Source organism: Euprymna scolopes, chromosome 46 (genome assembly GCF_053919585.1).
Source record: "Euprymna scolopes isolate OS-2025 chromosome 46, ASM5391958v1, whole genome shotgun sequence".
Lineage (NCBI taxonomy): Eukaryota > Metazoa > Mollusca > Cephalopoda > Sepiida > Sepiolidae > Euprymna > Euprymna scolopes.
The window spans coordinates 207,810,605-207,830,851 of record NC_136527.1 but is presented as its reverse complement, the minus strand read 5'-3'; the positions used below and the strand labels follow the sequence as shown (position 1 = coordinate 207,830,851).

General features: G+C 30.5%; 1 non-coding gene across 1 annotated transcript; it reads right to left on the bottom strand.

Annotated features, from left to right (window-relative positions):
• Positions 1-10,633: 10,633 nt before the first annotated feature.
• Positions 10,634-10,795, bottom strand: LOC145271674 (U1 spliceosomal RNA). The gene has a single exon (XR_013866071.1). It is a non-coding gene; the product is annotated as a U1 spliceosomal RNA (small nuclear RNA).
• Between the last annotated feature and the right edge of the window lie 9,452 nt (positions 10,796-20,247).

Here is a 20,247-nt window from a genome sequence, read left to right as displayed (position 1 = left end):
ACATTGTAAAACATAGGTTATTGATGTGTTTATTGCAAAGTTAATTAAAACAATTAAAATGGACTTTTGTGAAACATAACTCAATCCCTACACAAACTAACATCGTGTTGTTATATTTTATAATATTCATATACTTTAAACACCGCTGGCTAACCTCATGGTGAAAAGGGAGCAGCTCTGCATAAGTCTTCCATGCCAGTACATAGCCTCTCTATCATCAAGACTCCTACAGTACCTCCACGTTGTCCAGACACGGTAACTTGCGGCCCTAGGCTAAACCTTTAGGTGATCTCAGAGAAGTAGGAGACCCCAGAGGTAGTCCGTTATGGCTCACCGATGTATGGACATGCCTTGGCACACTACCAACCCCTATCCCACTGTTTGTGGGTGCCCTTGGTTGGGCGAAGACTAGGGGAAGCAACCCCAAATCAAACACCACTGCCTTGTGGGCTTTATCACAACAAAAAGCTAAGAGATGGGAATTCTGACTTCAAATTTTACTGCTGTCTTGCAGTTTTCCTTAAATGGCTATGGAACCTCATTCAGAAGGAAAGGTGTAGTAGCAGACACAATGGGGCAAATGTCTACCTGATTACTTTTGGCCAGAAACTGCAGCCTCCTCTGCTGCCAATCGTCGCGTGTTCACTCCACTGGAAATGAGTATTTGAGGTTCAGAGGATACTTATCTGATGCGCAACAGATACTACACCTAAACTGCGCAAGCAAGTTAGGAGCCAAAATGGAAAGTTCTGTACCGAAGGATAAAGCACTAGGGCCTCCACCAGTCATCTTCAAGGCTGACGGACTACATGATGATGATGATGATGATGATGATGATGATGCTTTTTAAACTTGCAAAAAGTTATTCCTATTTAATAAAAATACTCTAAATCCTACCCGAAGATTGGTGAATTGTTGTCAATTGTTTTCAATCTATTTATCACATCATAAAGACTTTTTTTAATATTTTCCAGAAAATATTTGAAGCATTTTAATTAATTAAAATGTTAACTTACAACTGATAATAAATAGAAAATATTTGAAGCATTTTCATTAATTAAAATGTTAACTTACAACTGATAATAAATAGAAAATATTTGAAGCATTTTAATTAATTAAAATGTTAACTTACAACTGATAATAAATAGAAAATATTTGAAGCATTTTCATTAATTAAAATGTTAACTTACAACTGATAATAAATAAAAAATATTTGAAGCATTTTCATTAATTAAAATGTTAGCTTACAATTGATAATAAATAGAAAATATTTGAAGCATTTTCATTAATTAAAATGTTAACATACAACTGATAATAAATAGAAAATATGTGAAGCATTTTCATTAATTAAAATGTTAACTTACAACTGATAATAAATAGAAAATATTTGAAGCATTTTCATTAATAAAAATGTTAACTTACAACTGATAATAAATAGAAAATATGTGAAGCATTTTCTATTAATTAAAATGTTAGCTTACAACTGATAATAAATAGAAAAATAGTTGAAGCATTTTCATTAATTAAAATGTTAACTTACAACTGATAATAAATAGAAAAATAGTTGAAGCATTTTCATTAATTAAAATGTTAACTTACAACTGATAATAAATAAAAAATATTTGAAGCATTTTCATTAATTAAAATGTTAACTTACAACTGATAATAAATAGAAAAATAGTTGAAGCATTTTCATTAATAAAATGTTAACTTACAACTGATAATAAATAGAAAATATTTGAAGCATTTTCATTAATTAAAATGTTAACTTACAACTGATAATACATAGAAAATATTTGAAGCATTTTCATTAATTAAAACGTTAACTTACAATTGATAATAAATAGAAAATATGTGAAGCATTTTCATTGATTAAAATGTTAACTTACAACTGATAATAAATAGAAAATATTTGAAACATTTTCATAAATTAAAATGTTAACTTACAACGGATAATAAATAGAAAATATTTGAAGCATTTTTGTATTAATTAAAATGTTAACTTACAACTGATAATAAATAAAAAATATTTGAAGCATTTTCATTAATTAAAACGTTAACTTACAATTGATAATAAATAGAAAATATGTGAAGCATTTTCATTAATTAAAATGTTAACTTACAACTGATAATAAATAGAAAATATTTGAAGCATTTTCATTAATTAAAATGTTAACTTACAACTGATAATACATAGAAAATATTTGAAGCATTTTCATTAATTAAAACGTTAACTTACAATTGATAATAAATAGAAAATATGTGAAGCATTTTCATTAATTAAAATGTTAACTTACAACTGATAATAAATAGAAAATATTTGAAGCATTTTCATTAATTAAAATGTTAACTTACAACTAATAATAAATAAAAAATATTTGAAGCATTTTCATAAATTAAAATGTTAGCTTACAAGTGATAATAAATAGAAAATATTTGAAGCATTTTCATTAATTAAAATGTTAACTTACAACTGATAATAAATAGAAAATATGTGAAGCATTTTCATTAATTGAAACGTTAACTTACAACTGATAATAAATAAAAAATATTTGAAGCATTTTCATTAATTAAAATGTTAACTTACAACTGATAATAAATAGAAAATATTTGAAGCATTTTCATTAATTAAAATGTTAACTTACAACTGATAATAAATAGAAAATATGTGAAGCATTTTCATTAATTAAAATGTTAACTTACAACTGATAATAAATAGAAAAATAGTTGAAGCATTTTCATTAATTAAAATGTTAACTTACAACTGATAATAAATAGAAAAATAGTTGAAGCATTTTCATTAATTAAAATGTTAACTTACAACTGATAATAAATAGAAAATATGTGAAGCATTTTCATTAATTAAAATGTTAACTTACAACTGATAATAAATAGAAAATATTTGAAGCATTTTCATTAATTAAAATGTTAACTTACAACTGATAATAAATAAAAAAATATTTGAAGCATTTTCATTAATTAAAATGTTAACTTACAACTGATAATAAATAGAAAATATTTGAAGCATTTTTGTATTAATTAAAATGTTAACTTACAACTGATAATACATAGAAAATATTTGAAGCATTTTCATTAATTAAAATGTTACCTTACTACTGATAATAAATAGAAAATATTTGAAAAATTTTCATTAATTAAAACGTTAACTTACAACTGATAATAAATAGAAAATATTTGAAGCATTTTCATTTATTAAAACGTTAACTTACAACTAATAATAAATAGAAAATATTTTAAGCATTTTCATTAATTTAAATGTTAGCTTACAACTGATAATAAATAGAAAATATTTGAAGCATTTTCATTAATTAAAACGTTAACTTACAACTGATAATTAATAGAAAATATTTGAAGCATTTTCATTAAAATGTTAGCTTACAACTGATAATAATGAGCAGCTATGCATGTTTTACCTGCCAGTACATAGCCTCTTCATCATCAAGACTCCTACAGTTCCACCACATTGGCCACACACGGAAACTTGCGGCCCCAGGCTAAACCTGTAGGAGATCTCAGAGTAGTAGGGGACCCCAGTGGTAGTGTGTTATGGCTTACCGATGTACGAACATGCCCTGACATACTACCAACCAAGTTCATAGAATTGTATTTCTTAGCTGAACACAAAAATACGTTTTAGGTCTTATTTGTGGTGTATGTAATTCTTAGAAAATTTGGGAGAGAGGAAGAAGATGATAGACGACATTGTAAAACATAGGTTATTGATGTGTTTATTGCAAAGTTAATTAAAACAATTAAAATGGATTTTTGTCAAACATAACTCAATCCCTACACAAACTTACATCGTGCTGTTATATTTTATAATATTTATATACTTTTAACACTGCGTTGGCTAACCTCACGGTGAAAAGGGAGCAGCTATGCATGTTTTCCCTGCCAGTACATAGCCTCTCCATCATCAAGACTCCTACAGTGCCTCCACATTGGCCACACACAGTAACTTGCGGCCCCAGGCTAAAATGTAGGATATCTCAGAGTAGTAGGGGACCCCAGGGGTAGTGTGTTATGCCTCACCGATGTACGGACATGCCCTGACATACTGGTAGTGTGTTATGGCCCACCAATTTATAGACACGCCCTGGCACACTACCAACCCCTACCAACTGTCTTGTGGGTTCCCTTGGTTGGGCAAAGACTAGGGGGACCAACCCCAAAATCAAACACCACTTCCTTGTGGCCCTTATCACAGCAAAAGGCTATGAGATGGGCACTCTGACTTCAAATCCTAATGCTGCCTTGCAGTTTTCCTTAAAAGGCTATGGAATCTCATCCAAAAAGAAAAGGTAAATTTATACAAATACCGTGACAGCGAATTAGTAGAAAAAAATGTACTTTCCTTGTAGAGTTCTGTGTGCTGAACACGAATCTGAAAACCGCATCCGTCGCAAATTAATAGTTTCGGAGATAATAACGTTTTAAGAAGTGGGGGATCAATTTTCTATAATAATTTAATGTAAAATGAGCACCCACTTTTTGGCCACTCTCGACAAATTTTTGAAATCACTACCCCCCCCATCGACAAATCCTGTGAAATCACTACGCAGCTTCCCTCCCCCCCCCTCCCCACAAATCCGTTTAAATCACTACGCCCCCCTCCCCTCTTTTTCAAATTTATGTGACCCTTTTATTTTACTTTTTGGGGAAGGGGAGGGGTGAGGAGAGGGCGCAGTAATTTATATGATTTCTCTTTCTATAATAATTTAATGTAAAATGAGCACCCACTTTTTGGCCACTCTCGACAAATCTTTGAAATCACTCACTACCCCCCCCCCCCCTCTCGACAAATCCTGTGAAATCACTACGCGGCTTCCCTTCCCCCCCTGGGTAAAAATCGATTTTGTGCGCGTAAAATTGGGATACTGCGCATGAGCAAGTAAAATTGGGGTGGTGAAGTGGTGGGGAATTAATTAAAAAGAAAAGGAAATAATTAATTTATTTATTTTTTTATTATCGCTTATTTTCATTATGGATTATCTCCACTTGTTTTGATTTACGAGTAGAGCCGATGTACGCCATTTTTGAAAGAAAATATTCCCTTTTAAAAATGTTAATATCTCCGAAACTATTAATTTGCGAGGGGTACGGTTTTCAGATTCGTGTTCAGCACACCGAAACGTAACAGAATACTACGTCTGTTTTTACTAATTCGCTGTCACGGTGTTTGTATAATAATACCAAAGAAAAGGTATAGTAGCGGACACAATAGGGCGATTGTCTACCTCACTGAGATTACTTTTGGCCAGAAGCTGCAGCCTCCTCTGCTGCCAGTCATCGCAGGTTCGCCCCACTGGAAATGAGCATTGGAGGTTCAGAGGATGCTTATCTGATGCGCAACAGATACTACACTTAAACTGGGCAAGCAAGTTAGGGGCCGAAGTGGGAAGTCCTGTACCGATGTATAAAGTACTGAGACTCCGACTAGTAACCGCCAAGACTGATGGACTGCATGAGGATGATGATGATGATGATAATGCTTTTAAGTAATTGCAAACTTAAACTTATTAGAAAAATTAAAATAATTTTAAAAAATGTAATACAATTTTGATAGTGTTATATATTTTTTAATATATATTTTCTTGGATTCAAATAAAAACGTTAGTGTAACAACTGCTGACTAAAATAGTTAATTATTAATAAGATACTTCTAATACATTGTTATTTACTTAATAAACAATTTATATTCACACCAAATAAAGAGCATTGAGACATAATTGGATGCTATGTGAGAGAGAGGCATACAAATAAAGGCACCGTAAGTAATTAAACTAAATGTAAAAAATTTGTTTCCCACTTTTTTTACGATCACCAATGTAAACAGGTTTTTATGTGAAACACTTTACGTGCATGCGGCTAGATTAATAGTTTTGTTTTTTCATCTTAATATTTTTTATTTTATATCTTTTAAAATAAATTTAATAGATAAACAGTTTTGGTTCATCCTAATATTTTTGATTTTACAATATTATTTAAAAATAAATTTAGTAAATAAACAGTTTTGGTTTTTCATCCTAATTTTTTTTTTATTTTTGGCTTTCCTTTGTTTTTTTAAGGAGGGATAACAGCCTGTGTGTTGTTTGGAGAGGGTGCAGGTATTAATCATACATTCTATTTTTTGTGTTTTAAATAAAAACACCTCCCCTCACAGGTAATAAAATTCCAATTTAAATTCTATATTTTGGCTGTTTTTAATAAAAAAAAACCCTCCCCTCATTAAAAATAAAATTTAAATTCAAATTTTTGCTTTTTTTAATAAAAAACACCTCTCATTAGTAATAATGTTATTATTTAGAAAGCTATTCTTACCACGAGAAAGAAGGTCCTTGCTTATTAATTTATACTTTCAACTAACAAATAAATATAAGGAACATTTCCAGTGTTATAACTTAATTACTTTTAAAAAAATAGTATGTTACATTAGAAGACGAAAAAATGGTTGATACAAAATGGCCGTCTCAGAAGGCCCAATAATCGTCCAAAAATTTGCAAAATCAAAAAATACTCATATATGCATATGACATCTAATCCCCATCTAAAAAAACGTAAGAAAACAAAAACTAATATGAATTCCCTGTCTTCCCCCACCCCCACTGCAACAAAATTTGAAACTGCGAACGAGTACAAGTATCATCGACTGTTAACTAGTCATAAAAATGAGTGCTAATTTTACATTAAATAATATAGGAAAGTGATCCCCACTCTAAAATCTGAAATAAGTATTATTAATTTATAATTCCTTTAGTGGGTATTTTAAGACTGTATAAATGTAATAGTGAAAAATAAACTCAATTTTTATTTTTTTTTAGAGCCAAACTATGCTGGGTTAGATTTTAAAGACTTACAAATATTGTTTTCTACATTAAGTAATTGCTAATTGATGATAATTGACCATTTTATGTAAACTTTATAAAAGAAAGTGATTTTAAAATATTACGTATTGGATGAAACATAAAAATTAAAACGGAATTCTCCAATGATATAATATATTTCTTTAAATCTTAAAACAATGAAATACAAAAAAGTTTTCGTGATCAGATGTATTAACAAAAAGCTTAATTCAATCAACTTCGAATTAAATTATTTTCTCAGAAATCACACAAGTTTTACAAAACTAATCATATTTTTAACAAAAATCTAAATATCACATTGAATAAAATATTTTAAAGATATTTTTTAAATCATACTATTATTATCATATTTTATTGGATTGCAAAAACAAAAATAAATGAACTTATTTTGATGATTAAGATTATATTAAAATTTATAGATTAGATTTTTTAGTGAAAAAAAAAAGAAAGAATGAAACAAACTTACGTATATTTCTAGGAATTCAATACGAAAAAAAAAACATCGGGATGAATTCGTTTTTCTTTTGTGTTCAAAACACAAACATTGTTTTTGTTTTTTTAAGATTTCTTTAGTAAATTGAAACAACTTTTTGTTTTGTGTTTCCAATTCATTAAGAAATAAAATGTATGAAAATATAAAAGAATCAAAATTAAAAGATTAAAAACACAATTTAAACGTGAAATTATTTAAATAGAAAATCAATCGCTAAAGAAAAAAGAACTTCAGGTCATCGTAATAACACGGTGTCATCATTATTTTGTTCCTCGTGTAGAAAATGTCTGTTTATTGGTTAAATGTGCCGAATTGTTTCCCTATCAAGTTTAGATTGTATTTGTCAATGTGGTGGGAATTTCTTTATAAAATGTCTTTTCTTTTTTGTATGTCTCATTTATTAAAATAAATCAGATACATGAAGATTTAAAAATCAGGTTTATTTTGTTTTATTTATTTATTTTTAGAAGACTGAACATTTCATTATTATTTGGATTAGTCAAACTAGTGTTAACATTCAAGATGAGAAGTGTAGTCAGAATAATCGGCAGATTTACCGTTTAGTTGTACAAATAGCCTCGAACCATATAATCACTAAAAGGGACTCTTAAAGGTCAACACCGGTATCGAGCAGAAGTTTGTTTACATGTTTCACAAAGTTTAAATGGCTAAAATACAATCACGTAATTATTGAAAATGTGATCATGTGATTAAAATTTAATTTTTTTTTAACCACGGTGTTTAACAAATTTAAAAAATCATGAAAGATGAATTTTTAAAATGATTAAACGTATTTTATTTTATAATTTAAAATGAAAAACATTGAACAATAAAAATAACATTTTCAGTACTTATGTATTGTTGGTACTGTGCTGAAATGATAATGTTATTTTATTGAAAGCCATTCTTAACATGGGGAGGGTGTCTTGTAACTATTCTGTGCTTCCACCATATAATTAAAAAAGAAAAAAAAGATATCGTAAAACTTTAATTTAACCTGAAAAACTATTTAAAAATAGCGCGGTACCAAAAATGCATAAGCATCAAATTTTGGTTTAATTTTACAATAGATATTTTTCTCGGATGCATATGACGGCAGATGGTACTGCGCTATTTTTCTATGGTTTTTATTTTTTCAGTTTAAATTCAAGTTTCACGATTTTTTTTTTATTATATAAAGTTGTAATGTGGAAGCATAAATTAGTTACAAAACGCCCTCACCTCCTCATATTAAGAATGGTTTTCAAAATAATAACGTTATTATTTCAGCTCGGCACCAAAAATGCATAAGTACCCACAATTTAATTTTTAATGCTCAATGCTTTTTTTCATTTAAAATTATAAAATAAAATGTGTACGCGTACAGTTTATTAAAGACATAAAAATGAAAATATGGGGAAAAAGTTTATATTGTACATATCCATTATGGAATGAAGTTCTCTGGAAAAAAAACTTTCACTTAATTTGGTCAAGTAGTTTTTGTTTTTTTTAAAGCAAAAAAAAAAAAAAAAAAAAAAAAAAAAACAAAGCAATTTGTTATGATATCAATCAAAAGGTAGCCGTGATTCGATTTTTAAGCAGAAAATCTATTATTTAAGATGGGAAGGATCGGCACTTTAGACTGAGTTATCTCCCCGTGGCGTGTTCTAAAAATCCAAACACGGCCATCTTCAGCGCGCTGTCATATTAACATGTTTTTCCGCTGTAAAAAAAAAAAAAAAAAAAAACCAAACACAAAATTTCTCTGAATTTTTTTCAGAGAACTTCAGTCCATAACGGATACGTACAATATAACCTTTTTTTTTTTTTTTCGATATTTTCATTTTTTAATGTGTTGATTAAACTGTACAAATACCAATAAAACATATTTAATCATTTTCATAATTTTGGTAACGAAAAATGAGCACATCATTCAACTTTGTTTGGATGCCGTTACATATGGAGTAAACACGAGTTATCTCCCTTTGACTTTGTAACTCCCACCATCTCTCTTGACTGCAACCTCCCACTACGGTTGAGTGACACTCCTTTAGTAGTAAACTGCTTTTGTTTCTTAAAGCCCTCGTTGCGATGCCACGTACATTTTCGTCTCTTCAAAGAATGTTTCACGAACAAGTTACTAACATGTTTCTAACAAATAGTCACCTTACAATTAAAAAAGAAAAAAAAAGACATCGTAAAACTTTAATTTAACCTGAAAACTATTTAAAATAGCGCGGTACCAAAAATGCATAAGCACCAAATTTTGGTACATAAGTATCCAAAATTTCATTTTTATTGCTCACTGTTTTTTCATTTTAAATTATAAAATAAAATGAGAACTTGTACATTTTAATAAAGACATTAAAAATGAAAATAGTGAAACAACAAAAAAAAAGGTTATATTGTACGTATCCGTTATGGAATGAAGTTTTCTGGAAAAACTTTTACTTAATTTGATCAAGTAGGTTTTTTGGGGTTTTTTTTTTTTACCAATCAAAAGGTAACCGTGTTTCGATTTTTAAGAAGAAAATCTATTATTTAAGATGGGAAGGGAGGTATCGGCACTTTAGACTGAGTTATCTCCCCGTGGCGTGTTTGGAAAATCCAAACACTGCCATCTTCAGTGTGCTGTCATATTACATGCTGTAAAAATAAATAAATAAATAAAAAACTTCTCTGAATTTTTTTCAGAGAACTTCAGTCCAAAACGGATACGTACAATATAACCTTTTTTTTTTTTTCGATATTTTCATTTTTTAATGTGTTGATTAAACTGTACAAGTGCCAATAAAACATGTTGAATCATTTTCATAATTTGGTAACGAAAAATACCTGTGCACATCATTCAACTTTGTTTGGATGCCCAATTTTCGAGGTGATGGATGGGATTCAATCAATAGATACACTAATTCTGCGCAGTTTTCCAGAGGTTTTCATTCATCAATCAATATCGAAAGAAAACACTTTCAGTTGTTGAAGGCGACAGCTCGGCGGATTTCTTACGCTTACGAGATTGATATGTTCAGAGCAAACGTTGGTAATGTATACATGCAGATTAGATTATATCAGAACGTTGCAATTGAAGTGGATGATAAACTGGTCGAGAGAATTGGCCTTTTTTGGCGTGTATAGAGACGGGCGATTGGGAAAACAAGGACGTCCTTACACACGTCCGTGAGAGCAGACGACATACGGACAGGAGGTAGCTGGGAATTAAAGTAGTTTTCTGCTCAGAAGGAGAAGCAGGGTGGAATTTCTGATTTTTATTATATTATTGGGGTGAATGCGTACGCAGACCTCACATTAGAAATAATGCGTCCGAGTGGTCCACATTTGAGACGATCGCAAAGGTCAACCCAACCGCAGTGCAATGAAAGGGCCTTACTCTGGGGGAACGACCTTAATGATCATCGTTACCACTACGCCAGGTAAGGGGGTTTATTTGTTCCCCCACCGAGCAAATTAGGCACAAGGCCAATTTTTAATGTGAGGGGGAATGGGGACCAACTCCCCGGGGAGTAGGGGAGCTGGATAGTGACAATTGGTATGGGTATTTATTTGCTCCCCCACCGAGCAAATTGGGCACAAGGCAGATTTTAAAGTGAGGAGTGAAGGGGAAATGGGGGCCAACTCCCCGGCAAGCTGGATAGTGACAATTGGTATGAATGGTTGCCCTACATTGACCAAGGTATTGTCTTTGCTTGACACTTGGTCAGTATGAAAGTGGTATTTATTTGCTCCCCTACCGAGCAAATTAGGCACAAGGCCGGTTTTTAAAGTGAAGGGGAAATGGGGACCAACTCCCCGGGGAGCTGGATAGTGACAATTGGTATGAAGGGTTGCCCTACATTGACCAAGGTCTTGTCTTTGCTTGACACTTGGTCAGTATGAAATGTTATGTATGAAATTTATAAAATACTTAATATGCTCCATATAATTCTCACCAATATTAGTATATCACAACTTTTTATTCGCGAATAATAAAATTCATAACAAAAATATTACTATCATTTTAACTTACAAACATTTTCACAAAATACCTTAATTCTTAAAGAAACTTATATTTTACTGTAATATTCAATGTCAAGGTCGTTAACATTTTAACAACATAAATTCATAATCTTTTCAATGAGAACAAATACAAACGAATGAAACCTTGTAGAATTCAAACCAAATCACAAAACTAAAAAACAATTTAATTAATCAAAGTATATTTTTATTGTTTGTTTAATTATATCGAAGTATATTTTTATTGAATCAAATCAAACAACGTTGTATTTGTTTAATTATATCGAAGTATATTTTTATTGAATCAAATCAAACAACGTTGTATTTGTTTAATTATATCGAAGTATATTTTTATTGAATCAAATCAAACAACGTTGTATTTGTTTAATTATATTTAAGTATATTTTTATTGAATCAAATAAAACAGTTTTGTATTTGTTTAATTATATCGAAGTATATTTTTATTGAATCAAATCAAACAACGTTGTATTTGTTTAATTATATCGAAGTATATTTTTATTGAATCAAATCATACAACGTTGTATTTGTTTAATTATATCGAAGTATATTTTTATTGAATCAAATAAAACAGTTTTGTATTTGTTTAATTATATCGAAGTATATTTTTATTGAATCAAATCATACAACGTTGTATTTGTTTAATTATATCGAAGTATATTTTTATTGAATCAAATCATACAACGTTGTATTTGTTTAATTATATCGAAGTATATTTTTATTGAATCAAATCATACAACGTTGTATTTGTTTAATCATATCGAAGTATATTTTTATTGAATCAAATCAAACAGTTTTGTATTTGTTTAATTATATCAAAGTATATTTTTATTGAATCAAATCAAACAGTTTTGTATTTGTTTAATTATATCGAAGTATATTTTTATTGAATCAAATCAAACAAAAATTTGAAAAAGAAAGTTGCGGCAACTTTTTCTAGTTTTTTTTTTTCAACTACATTTTTTTTTTAAACGTAAATATTATCGTGAGGTTCTATAAAAAAATTAATCTTTAAGCTTAAAACCCACAGAATAAAAACATTAAAAAGAAATGGAATTTTTCTGACTACTTTTTTTTTTACTACTTTTAAAATAAATTAATAAATGTTATGGGAAAATGTGTTACAGAAAAAAAGTCGCCGCAGCTTTATAAAAAAAAGTTGTTTGTTAATATCACAATTTCCTTTTCAGCTATCGTTGCATTTTCCTTTATTTTCACAACAAATCTTACCAGACATTTATTTGTTAATTTAAAAATGTAGTAAAAAATGTTTTGTAATGTTTTCATTCTTTGGGTTTTAAGCTTAAAGACTATTTTTTATAGAACCTCACAATAATAGGGTTTGTATTACTGTACACATAGATTCGAAAAAGTCATCAAAAAACAAATATATAACGAATAAATGTTATCAAAAGCAAGATAAGTTACTTTTCTACCTAACTGGATATGTTTTTAGAGTTTTTATTTAATGTAAGATGTTTATTCAGCTCGAAAAACATATAGTGTTGACCGATGTATTGGAAAGTTAAAGATGGCGCCTGACTCTCTCGTTGACACGGTATGTTTGGGAAAAGAAGTTAAAAAAAACTATGCAAAATACTGTTGGAAACTCGTTCAATATATGTTACCGTGACATAAGCTGACATATATTCGGTGGGTTTTTAATAGTATTTTGTCTATTTTTTTTTATTTTTAACTCCTTTTCCCAAACGTAAAATTCATTGCAGCTTTTTTTTAATGTTTTGATTTAATAAAAATATCGTCAGTAGTAGCGTCCTAAATTATGAGATGAAAAAAACGAACGAATCTTGTAGTAAAATGTAGTTGTCTCCCTCTGCACAATGACCTTGTATTTAAAAAAAAAACACCCATATTAATATCGTTTATCATTTTTAATGTAATAAGGAAAAAATACCAACTGCTTGAAGCATTTCTTTTACTTTGCTAATGCTCTTTCAAAAACAAATCAAAATAATTTCATGTGTAATTATTTTATTCACTAGATTAATGTATAAAGATTTTTGGTACTTATACAGTTAAGTGACGACATTAAAAAAAATGGAAATATTGAAAAAAAAAAAAAATTGTACGTAGCTGTTATAGACGGAAGTTCTCCGAAAAAAAAATTCACTTCATTTGATCAAGTAGTTTTTTTTTTTTTTACAGCGAAAAACAATTATTTATCACGACGACGTCAACGTGGCCATTTTGGAAATGTACCTAGCAGAATACCTCCATTTTAGGCCAAATTTCGCAATCTAGCCTTTTTTTCTCGCCAGAATGAGATGCGCACAACACATCTGCAATTTTTTTACTTTTTTTTTTTTTTTTTTAAATCTGCATACTATTGAATATGCAAAGAAATTGAAGAATGCAAAGAATTGAAGAATTTTTATACGAGATTATTTTCGAAACATGCACAGCTGGACACGCATCGATAACTTCGAAACAAAATTTTAGATTCGAAAATTTCGAAATTTCGTTTATTTACTTCTGTTACAAATTAAAAAAAAAAAAAAAACATCCCAAAAATGGCATCTGTCTTCGCAAAAAAAAAAAAAAAAAAAAAAAAAAAAAAAAAAACTCATTCTGGTGGGGGAAAAAAGGGCTAGATTGGCCTAAAATGGAGGTATTCTGCTATGTACGGCAGTTACCTGCCTTTGGGGAATTCCTGGGCGCTGCAATAACATTTCCAAAATGGCCACGTTGACGTCGTCGTGATAAATAATTGTTTTTCGCTGTAAAAAAAAAAAAAAAAACTACTTGATCAAATGAAGTGAATTTTTTTTCGGAGAACTTCAGTCTATAACAGTTACGTACAATAACTTTTTTTTTTCAATATTTCCATTTTTTAATGTCGTCACTAAACTGTATAAGTACCAGATTTTTGTAAAAATGAACTTTATTCAATTTAATGTTTAGAAAAAATCTGTCTGTGATTGCGATAAGGATAATCAAGAAACTGTATTCCGTGAAGGAAATAAAGAGATAAATATGTAATGCACATTTAAATAAAAGAAGGAAAGTTTATTAACGTATTTGCAGAGAGACAATGTGTCGTGTTTATCGTGTTCAGTCCAGGGAGGGTCTCTCTTCTCGTATATCCGGTGACCAATGTTTGCAATTAAAAGTGTCGGAATTAGCATACCGACGAGTAGGGGGGAGGGGAAGAAAAGACGGTTTAAGTCTTGCAACGAAATGTCGACGTTGCTTACAAGCAGTCTTTCCTTCTAAAAGTAACAAATGGGTAACGATGGTCGAAGTGTAATTTGTCTAAAAGACAACAACAACTACAACAACAGTAGAGCGGCCACCCCTTTTATCTACTCCATCTCTCAGTCAACGAGATTCACACGTGACTGAAATGTCTATTTAACTTGTAAGGAATAGGCACTCAGGTTCTTTGGTTAACGGACCACCGGCCGTGTTGGTCACAGCTACCAGCATTCCTTTCTTCCCCAACGACCTACCCTCGGCAAATCAACCAATTTAAAATTCTCACAAAGGGGCATAACTCCCAGAAGAGTTACCTCCCCCTGAAACAATATATAAGGTAAATAAAAGAGCGTTTGAACAAGTTACACGGCGAGCAGTAGATTGTAAAATATTGATTTGTGTCCTTTTTTATTCTCTACCATATTCACACCCGGGAGCCGGTGCATCATTTTACAACATTAAACTACTTCTCTATCAAAGACACGTAATGCATGGGAGGAAGGCACAACCCATGACAAATAAAGTCTCTCTTGAACTAGCTACAATGGTGATGATAACGCAAAACATGAATGGAATGAACAAACAAATTAAAACAGGTGCTACACTTTTTAGGTTTAAGTCTGGAATAATGAGTGAAGTGAAGGTCATCGCAAGTTTAACCGAATCGAGTTTGATAACAATAAGTTGCAAGTCACATTACGTAATCATGACGTCATAGTTTAATTTCTTGGACCAAATCTATTTTTGTCATTTGACTGACTTCACTGTTTGTGCAATTCCTTCCTCTTATTGGATTTGTTTATGTGAAATATTTAGTTTTACAATTTTTAATATGAACATTATTTGGATTATTATTCGGAATACTGTTCTCATTTCGGACGTTAACAGTAATTCGACTAATCCAAATAATAATGAAATATTTTATCTAAAAAAATAAACCTGATTTTTAAAGCTTCATATTTTTTTTTAATGAATTGAATACGAAATATAAATTTACAATAGAAATACCCCAAAAGGTTTAAGAATTGACAAATACAATCTAAACAATTCGGACATTTTTACACGAGGAACAAAATAATGATTTCACCGTGTTATTACGATGACCTTAAGTTCTTTGTTCTTAGGCAGTTGTTTTTTTTTTCTTTTAATAATTTAACGTTTAAATCGTGTTTTTTAACTTTTAATTTTGATTCTTTTATATTTTCATATATTTTATTTCTTTATGAATTGGACACACAGAAAAAAGTTGTATCAATTTACTAAAGAAATCATAACAAACAAATTTTCTGTTTTGAACACAAAAGAAAAAAACGACACTTTTCTCGTATTTAATTTCCCGAATGAAAGGTAAGTTTCTTTCTTTTATTCAACATTTTTTTAAATATCATTTAACAACTTACAAATAATTTTAAATATTTAAATAAGTTTATTTTTATTGCAATCAGAAATATCAGAAATATTGATGCTTTGGGTTTGTATTACTGTACACATAGATTCGAAAAAGTTGTCAAAAAATAAATATATAACAAATAAATATTATCAAAGGCAAGATTAGTTACTTTTCTACCAAATTGGATATATTTTTTGTGCTTTTGTTTAATGTAACATGTTTATTCAGCTCGAAAAACATGCAGTGTTTACCGATGTATTGGAAAATTCAAAGTGGTGGCCGACTCTCTCTTTAACACGGTAAGTTTGGGAAAAGGTGTCATAAATAATAAACTAGACACAATACTATTAAAAAAACACCGAATGTATGTCAACCTATGTCACGGTAGCATTATTGAGCGAATTTCTAACAGTATTTTGTCTAGTTTATTATTTATAATACATTTTCCCAAACTTCCCGTGTTAAAGAAAGAATCGGGCGCCAATTTGAGTTTTCCAATACATTAGTGAACACTGTATACTTTTCGATCTGAATAAACATGTTACATTGAATAAAAACACGAAAAATATATCCAGTTGGGTAGAAAAGTAACTTATCTTGCCTTTGATAACATTTATTTGTTATATATTTGTTTTTTGACAACTTTTTCGAATCTATGTGTATAGTAATACAAACCCAAATATTGATTCCGGCATACATTTTTTTTGCAATCCAATAAAAATATTGATTCCGTCATGCTTTATAACAAACTTGAATAAAATTTATGAATCTCCGATTTAAAAAAAAAATCTTCTGGTAAATATGAAGAATTACTCCACCTTCGAAAATTCCTTTAAAATTACCACTCTTACATGTTTTCGGGGTCGCTGAAAACGAAATTAACGTTTATAATTACGGAAAACGACAAGTCTCCAAGATATAAAGAAATGTTAGTTTTAAAAAAAGTAGGGAATCATTTTTCTATATTATTTTAACGTAACTTTGTGGCCATGATTTTTTTTTTCGGAAGGGTAGGGGTACTTTCTTTTCACCCTCGGAAAATCATTTAAAATTACCACTAACTTTTCAAATTCCAGGAAACAAGTAGTTTCCAAGATATGAAGAAATGTACTCACTTTATCGTCACCTTTTTATTTTTTATGGGGGGGGGGAACTGCCAGTTAATTTTCGTTCTTTTTTGGAGGAGGATATTCAATTATAGAACTTGTATAGTTTTAATTAACTGTTTTGAGCAAAAGAACTGTTTAATATTTTACAAAAATTCTGTTTACATTTGGTGGGAGGCGGTGGAGGGGCGGGATTGTTGTGGCTGCCGCCACTCCTCCACTGCCTCCCACCAAATTTAAACAGAATTTTTGTAAAATATTAAACAGTTCTTCTGCTCGGTTAATGTCGGCACGTTACTTACGTTAAAACGGTTAATTAAACTGCATAAAAGCACCTGTTAAAAACTATACAAGTTCTATAATTGAATATCCCACTTCAAAAAAGAACGAAAAACAAACCGCCTCCCCCCAAAAAAAGAAAGTTGACCATGAAGTGAGTGCGTTTCTTCATATCTTGGAAACTACTTGTTTCTTGGAATTTTAAAAGTTAGTGGTAATTTTAAAGGATTTTCCGATGGTGAAAATAAAGTCTCCATGTCCCCTCAAAAAATCGTGCCCACAAAGTGCGTGCTCATTTTACGTTAAATTAACATAGAAAAGTAATCTCCCACCTTTTAAAAACTAACATTTCTTCATATCTTGCAAGCTATTTACTTGCCGTAATTTTAAACATTATTTTCGTTTTCAGCAACCCCGAAACCCTGCGACTTTGAAAACCTATAAGAGTGGTAATTTTAAAGGAATTTTCGAGAGTGGAGTAATTCTTCATATTTACCGATCTCCCTTTAAAATATAGTATTCAATCTGACTATTAGATCTTTTTGTCAAAAATGTGTTTATTTAAGTAAAACTTACGTGATTTCTAGTAAAATAATAATGTTTACCATAAACAAAATAATTTAATTCAAAGTTGGTTTAAACTGTTTTTTCGATATTTAATTGTGCACTGGTACCATTTTATTCAATATTTAAGGTTATAGAATAGGTAACACTTTCTTTAATAAAGTTTACATAAAAATGAGCACCCATTTATTGACAATCACCAATTAACTAAAATTTAATGTAGAAAAAATAATTGGTAAATGTTTACAATCGAAGCCACCATAGTTCTAATCCTACAAAAATGAAAATCTACTTTTTGTTTGCAATTGCGTCTGAAAAGCCATAAAAAATATCCCGAAAAATAGAATAAAAATAACACAAATTATAGATATTTAACACGTTCTTATATAAATTTAACATAAATTTAGCACCTACGTCCTGTCCAAATTTCAGTCAAAGAGACATGTAATCGTTCGCAGTTTCAAATTTTTATGGCAGGAAAAGGGAGAGGGAATTCCTTGTATCGATTTTTGTTTTGATTTTACGAAGGTAGGATTAAAACCCACATGTTTTTAACTATACTGTACTTCCACCTAACAATTTATTTGTCAGAAAAAGTGATGCACGACATTTATTTGCGACTGTCTGGAAGAGCTTAAGCAAAGAAAATGTTTGTTGGAATGTTGATTCTTTTTATGCTTGAGGTAGCCATTACGGCCGACTGATTTGATTGGATAATTTGGGTATAAAAAGTCACATGATCAGACTGAAGGTGTGGATAATCATTCCGAAGTTGTGATCAGTGGAGATGAAATCTTTTCTAACATTAGCAGACCAATGAGGTTATACTTTTTGTGTTACCTACGGCACAAGTCGCAACAATCCCTTGTGGCAAACCTAAGATAACTGATGCTCTATAGTGGAAAGATACCACATAATTCTAAGAAAAAAACACTGGAATCTTGTCAACATTCAGATGACATTCTAAGTCCCATCATGTTCCTTCCTGTTCTTCAGAACTCAACTGCCGCCATCTTGACTGCCGGCCTTATATTCCCTCATTCCAGTGTCTAACCTTATTGATATGCAAATCACATCAAACCACATTCCCCTATGATCCTTAAAGATCACCTCATAAACCTACAACCATGCTACTTTCACTTGCTATCCCACTCAAATATTTTTGTCAGTCTTTCACTTCCTAGCCAATAAAATATCCCTGCTAGTCCTGCTTCCTAGCCCACTCCGATATCTCTGCTAGTTTTACTTCCTAGCCCACTCGCATATCGCTGCAAGTCCCGCTCCTTAGCCCACTCAGATATTCCTGCTAATCTCGTTTCCTAGCCTCCTCAGATATCTCTGCTAGTCTTGCTTTGTAACTCACTCAGATATCCCTGCTAGTATTGCTCCCTAGCCCTCTCAGATATCCATGCTCATCTCATTTCATGCCAAATAAGATATGCCTGCTGGTCTCACTTCCTAGTCCACTCAGATATCCCTGCTCGTCCCGCTTCCTAGCCCACTCAGATATTCCCGCTAGTAACGCTTCCTAATTCACTCAGATATCACTTCTTATCTTGCTTCCTAGCCCACTCAGATATCCCTGCTTTTTCTGATTCCTAGTCCACTCAAATCCCTGCTAGTCGTGCTTCCTAGCCCATGATACTCAGCTAGACACAGCTAATCCTCACATAAACGTGACTCCTCCTCCTCCTCCTTAATACGAGAAAACTGAATCACATCTCCAAAATTATTAATTTTAAAACAAATTTTTAATTTCTTCATTTAAGAGCGACAACGTTTTTCAGCAGATGCAACAAAATTTCTTTTTAAATTTCTTATTTAAAAACGACGAGTTTTTCCATACAAGTCAACTGAATTGCATAGAAAGTTCTTTTTACAGCAACGACTTTTTTGTTCAAATACAACTATATTTAAAATATGACCGAATTTCAGCATCACACACTCTAATTGCCATTGTAAGTTCTATAGAATGTTTAATTTTCAAATTTTGACTTGCATGTGCAAATAACAAATTCTCTATAGTCCGACAAATAATCACAAGTTCGAGCTTTGAATGCATTTTTCACTTCTCAATAGCATCATTTTTTTTCCAAAATCAAACTTTTGAAAACGTATATAAACTCCACAGCATAACAAATTTTCACTTTGACTTTTAAATGTGCATTTAACATTCAACTGAATAATTTTTAAATACGTTTGTTGTATGATGACAATAAAAAAATCAAAGAATTTTCACTTTGACTTTTAAATGTGCATTTAACATTCAACTGAATAATTTTTTAATACGTTTATTATATGATGACA